General features: G+C 43.8%; 1 pseudogene; it reads left to right on the top strand.

Moving 5' to 3' along the window:
• Window positions 1-449: 449 nt before the first annotated feature.
• Window positions 450-3,445, top strand: LOC105056028 (protein SENSITIVITY TO RED LIGHT REDUCED 1-like; annotated as a pseudogene).
• The last annotated feature ends 2,979 nt before the right edge of the window (window positions 3,446-6,424 follow it).

Here is a 6,424-nt window from a genome sequence, read left to right as displayed (position 1 = left end):
TCAATGAAATACACGAAATTGATAAAAGATAAAAATTTTTATTAATTTATTATAATTTTGATTTGGTATCATCCTTGCAACAAATATTTTTTCATTCTCCCGATAGTTTCCCAAACCCCCACCGTCCTCTCTTCCTCTCCGTGCTCTCTCTCTTGAGAAAATATTTATTGTAACGGTAATACTACATCACTCTAACGAACCAATTAAAACTTAAAAATAAATAAAATATAAAAAATATTTTATCAATTTTTATAAATAATATTTTATATTATTTTTTTATATTTTATTTATTTTTAATTTTTGATTGGCTCGTTACAATAATAATGTGGTATCACCGTTGCAACAGATATTTTTTCGTATATTATATCAATTTTTATGGGTAATATCTCATATTATCTTTATGTATTTCACTTATTTTTATTTTTTTTATTGATCTGTTACAACTCACCGTTGCAACGAATATTTTCTCCTCCCGCACCCTCTCTCTCTCTCCCGCGCTTTTCTCCTCTTCATCTCCCTTTTCTTTCCTTCGTCTTCCATGGACGCCGCCCCGGCCACCAAAGGACCAATTCCTAATCCTGCCGGCGACTGGACCGTCGTCTCCCGTCGCCGCCGCGGCAAACAGTGGCAGAGGGACCCCCACCCCGACCCTACTCGCCCCCGAATCAAAACCTTAGCCCTAACCCCAACGGCTTCATCGCCATGGACTCCGATCTATTCCGTCATCGAACCCGCGAGGAAATCCAAGCTCCTCCAAAGGATGCAATCCGCCGTCCGACGACTTGAGGGCTCCCGATTCTACCAACGATTTCTCTCCCGGTTGCGGGACGCCAAGATCCGGAACGGCCTCGCTAGGGTTTTGGGCTCGGGAAGGGAGTTTCAGATGGTGGTCTACGGCATCGGGAGCATCGAGTCCTACGACCCTCCGCGCCTCCAGTTCGCTCTTGCTGTCCTCCTCCGGCGGGAGCTCGGCCCGGCCGTGGCGTCCGTCGACGTGTTCGACCCGGTCCTGTCGGCCACCGAGTGCGCGGTGGTGAGGGCGCTGGGTTGCACAGTGGTCCCTATGGACGAGCAGGGGCGAAGGGAGGCGACGGTGCCGACGCTGTTCTACATGCCGCACTGCGAGGCGGCCCTGTATGATGCCCTGCTGGAGGCCAATTGGAGGCCGTCGATGTTGAATCGGATGGTGGTTCTGGGGAACAGCTTCGCTGCGTATGACAAGTACATGGAGGAGGTGGCCTGGAGTAATGGGAGCGTGGCGTTGGAGGCGGCGTCAAAACACATTCTTGGGGTGAGGAGGTACGTGAGGGAAGTGGAGATGGAGGAGAAGGGGAGGTGGAGGCGTCGGGGGAGGTGAAAGAGGAGGAAGAAGATGGGTTTTTTAAGGCTTTTCATGATACAAGCTGGCACTTTTTCGAATTGGATGATGATATCCAGATGAATTCTTTAAAGAAATGAATTCATGGCCAGCTTTTTCTCATGGATCTTTATAATTCTGCCAGTGGCCTTTTAAGGTAAGAAAATTTGATTCTTTACTAGTGTTATTTGTCTTGGTAATGGATCTATTCCAGTGCATGTACTGAGTTTATCTCTGTCCTAGTTAGACAACTAGTTTACTTTTTCCCCTTCTCTTTTCAAGTGAACTCTTTGGGCATTGATTCCAGTTCACTTGCTGTAACTAGTGGATCATTTTTCTCATTTGAGAGTTTCAAAGCTGGTACAGGTCTATTAAGTTTTTATTTAAAACTAATTTCCAATTAAATTGCGGAGCAGTTCTGCTTTTCATATTTCTAAACCGAGCAGAATAGAGGAAGCGATTCATGTAGCGGACCCGATTAGTTTGAGCTTAGGGCCTAGTTGAGTTGAGTTCTACTTTCGTATTTGCTTTTAATTAATGATGATGCAGAAAATTGGTAGAGTATAAGGTGCTCCTGATTGGATCTTCCCGTGTATGGTCTCTACAAAAGTTGCACTCAGCCACCAGTCTCCTAGTGGCTTTCAAGTTCCAACCATAGAACCAGCGGCAGCTATCTCCTGGTGCCTCATGAAATCAATATGTGATGAGAGCCTTTTTTAGATTCATCAACTCAGCACATTAATCCCAGCCAATCATTTGTGGGAGAACCAATCCATGTTTATGCTTTACACCAATTAATTAATGTCATGATTGAGGTGATTGGAAATTTTCATACAATCTATATTGAATGAGTAGCCAAAGCTGATAGCTTAATCACAGAGATAGATGAATTAATGCTCATAGGAGGCTGCTCAAGGGCTTGGATTATGCAATGAAGGTGAAGTTTCTTGACACTGGACACTTCCTATGCTAGCAGGAAGAGTTGAGGAATTCTCTGTTGATGTGGAGATCGTGCAGCAGATAAGATATAATATGCAATCTGGCTTACAGACATAAGAGAGGGCCAGAGGGGCAACTTTAATAGCAGCAGAAACCTGACGTGAACATGGCAAAATATAAAGAAAATATTGAGGGAACACCGGTTAGTGTATCCAAGTTTCGTATTAGCAAGTTCATATTATTGCTGATGTGCTGTAATAGAAAAACCAAACACCATCTTATAGATGGAAGATAAACTCAATAACTGGGATGGACCTTTAAATTTCTCATTTGTTGGAATTGCTTTGTCGGGGTTGTTCTTACAAATGCAGTGATAACAAACTGATGACACTTTTCTCCCTCACCACTTCTAGTCAGCAATATGTTCAGTAAACATGTATTTTGTGGAGGAAGATTATCATTCCAAACTCAGCAAACTGATATGCTTGGTTCTAACATTTCTTATATCCAAGTTGATTTTTCCAATATTCTGGGCAAATTTTGTGCTACTCAACCGAACAACCTTGTCTTTTTGACATTGAAGCCTATGTGACTTGGGGAGCATCCTTGGAAGCAGTCATTATCTTTTCCACTGCCACCACCATTGGCAGTTTTCCTTTTATCAAACCAGCATCAGCTATAGATAGCTGGGATACTAATTCTTTCTAATTATGTTATTCATCATATTGCTGTTATTAGCCAAATTTAATGCCTTATATTGGGTTGGAAATTATTACTACTTGGTTATTTTGTTGATTGCAGATTGTCTCACTGATATTTGTTTCTTTTCCACCTTTTTTGATTGGATTATTTATACTTTATTATTTTAATCAGGTCACATGTTATAAACTGGTGGGATGATATTCTTGAACATTGTGTCATTGTAGCAACAATGGAGGGAGGATCACGGCTTTTCAGGGTGGAATATGTTAGATGATTGAATTGGATGAATCGGCGACCTGTTTCACTTTTTATTTTCATGCACCATCATAGATAACTATACATTGAGCGGCTGGGTATGCCGATCTATAGCACTCTTTGTGTGAACTGAAATCCAGCCTTGCCGTAGTTTGAAAAAAAAGCAGCTGCTCCAATCTTCTTCCGTTCCAATCTCGAATTACCTTCCCAATGGCCGCGCTGGTTGGCAGCTTGTTGGACCATTCCATACATCCACGCAGAAGCTTCTACCATCAACTATGAGTGAGTCGGCTTCGAGAGAAACGGGAGCAAAGAGCTCCGTGCCTGAGGCCAATTGTTGGCTTAATTTCCTAAAGAAGATCCTCAAGCTCGTTCTTTCCACAGCCCAAGACCATGCAGGGATTAAAACATTCCAGGGATTCTTGACAGGCTTGATCATAGTCTCTCATCTCCCATGACCAATCTCATGAAGATAAACCAAATTTTCATGAAGACTCAATTTGTAAATAACAGAAGAATCCAATGGGACTAGAATTTGGTAGGCACCCTCTCATATTGGCAGAAGCCCCAAGAAATTGAAACATAAATGGTGGCATATCCACTGTGTTTCCCAGAAGACATACTTCATAGTCCTGACTACACTTGGTCTTGAATCGTGGATCTTCGTGTTCAATGCAGTTTCAACATGTCTTATGAGCATTCACTTCAGGATTTGCATATGCTGCTTGCCCTTTTGGATAGAAAATAAACATTTAACCCATGGTTAAAAAATAATGGACAGAATTGGTCCAAGCAGATATTTTACCTATATTTTGAGATATTTATAATTTTTGTTGAACCATGCGTAGGTAAAATTGAAAAATATATAATAGATATGGTTTCAATATTTCTCGATGATGGAGGAGAGGGGAGGTGAGGAGAAGAGAGAAGGAAATCGGCAGTGATGTCACTCCTTGCAGCCCTACCCCTTCCTCGGTTCAATAGGCATGCGGCTGCGGTGGAGAGTGGTGGTGGTGCCATTGAGGTTGAGATACATAGAATCGGATGCGGTGGAGAGTGGTGGTAGTACAATCGAGGTTGAGATATATGGGATCGATCCAGAGTGGTGGTGGTACAATCGAGGTTGAGATATATGGAATCGGATCGATCGGAATCTTGAAAAAGAGATATATGGGATCGATCCAGAGTGGTGGTGGTACAATCGAGGTTGAGATATATGGAATCGGATCGATCGGAATCTTGAAAAAGGTTTTAGGCTTATGATTAGATTTAGAGATGGGGTGGCGACACCGAAATCGAGAGAACAAGAAAGCGAGGGTGCCCCCGGTGAGCAGCCCAATTCGGTTCCAGCTTGAGCCTGGGCTAAAGTTGGGGTCAGGCCAATCAATATATGTTTAAAAAATGCTTTCAAATTCCGGCCCAAAGCCTGATCGGGCTTGGAGGGAGCCAATGGCTGGAACAGCCTGGGTGCTGACGAAGGCAGAGATCTTGCTGAGGAAAGAAGAGCAGGGAAATGAGGAGAGGGAGGTGTTGAAGCAGAAACCCTTAAAAAGTTGAAAGGATCTCAAGGGGTTCGATATAGGATGGGTTGAGCCTCGGACTAGGTTTAGACTTGGTTCTCGGTTGGCTTCAAGCCTGATTTCGTTCTCAGTTTTTAAGCCTAGTCTTGGCTAGGGCTTCGGGCCAAGTTCCTTCGTGCCTTATTCTTTCCCAAGCCGACCTAGCCTATGATTCACTTTCCTTCATGGTCTGCTTGTGGTTCTACGCCTCCATTGTACTTTCCTTCTCCTTTGTTCCTTTCTCCATTGTTAGACCAACAAAATTCTTTTTTTCCTTCTCCTTTGTTACTTTCTCTCACCAAAATCTAGCTCTCATTTCTAGACATCTCCATTGCCTAACCTTCAAACCATCAAATATTTTTGGTGATGGATCACTTAACTGAGAAAAATGTTGTACTTGTGGTCTTAGGCAACGTCCACGAGAGAGACACACGGACAAGGAGCTGATACCGCTGGGTTCGAGACGGACCAAAAGGTCAAGAGAGGAAGAGAGAGAGGAAAGATTCTCTCAAAAATAAGAGGGCACGTTTGAGATTGATATGAAAAGATTGCTAGCTGGTCCGATCGAGCTTGAGATTGATATGAAAAGATTGTTAATGAACTGACGTTCGAGTTGCTCGAAGAAAAAAAAAATTCCAACAGAAATCTAGAGAACCAAGTTTGCGCCATCTTCTTTAAAATCACAAAGAAGATGATGCAGAGGAGGACATCTGAAATACTCTGAAACATCATGTGGATCTTATAATTCTCGAGATGGGAGTTGATGGAGTCATCATATGACTCCATCACCGACATCTTGAACCGACTGGGAAGCGGCTCTTTGATAATGAAGCAAGTGAAGGGTAGTCGGGAACTAAAAGTGAATGCATCATCATTCCCTCTGCCGTCCATCTAGACTTCGGCAAGTCAGCACTCGATCTCGTAGACCTTCTGCTCAAGATCCTATTCTCGATGCTGACATTCCCGATGGGAAGAATGGCCCAGCATCAAGTTTCCACCGAAAGAAGCAGGAGACCATCAGTGTTGTCGATCGTGGGCAAACCCATGGTGGGAGAGTGGTCGCTAGTCGAGAGAGACCAATCGATGAGATCCTTGAGGGGAATTCTTCAGGACCAATGACTAGTCCTGATGACTGTACCGAGACAGCAACGCCTAAGGAGTTGGCTAGGGGGCTATTGCTGCTCCATAGCCTACTGCAGCTACTGGACGACGGTCGTCAATACTTAGACTTGGTGAATCAGATCATCATACCATTGCGGTTTTGCCACCATTGGTGGTTCCTCTGGCTTCGCCAACCTATGCAAGGTGGAAGATTGGGTGGTTCCACCCCGACTCCATCTTGTTGATGGTTGGTGGGAGACAAAGGAGCGATACAGCATACTCTTTCTTTAGCATGGGGTTGTTGGGCTCTTCATCTAACGCTAATCTATTACCACATGTTGGTGCAGAATTTCACCGACGTCGGAGAAGCTGGAGTCGAGGAGATCGCGTCCGCCACCGGGACCTGCAAGGGAAGTCTAAACCGGAGTTAGGGGTGCTCCGGCAAGACCCTCCGACGCTCAAGTCAGTACTCTGTCTCAACAGAAATGGAGCACTCGAATGAAATTTTAGC

This window comes from Elaeis guineensis, chromosome 13, assembly GCF_000442705.2.
Source record: "Elaeis guineensis isolate ETL-2024a chromosome 13, EG11, whole genome shotgun sequence".
NCBI classification, from domain to species: Eukaryota; Viridiplantae; Streptophyta; class Magnoliopsida; order Arecales; family Arecaceae; genus Elaeis; species Elaeis guineensis.
Note: the sequence above shows the minus strand (reverse complement) of the source record. Positions and strands in the feature narration are given on the sequence as shown.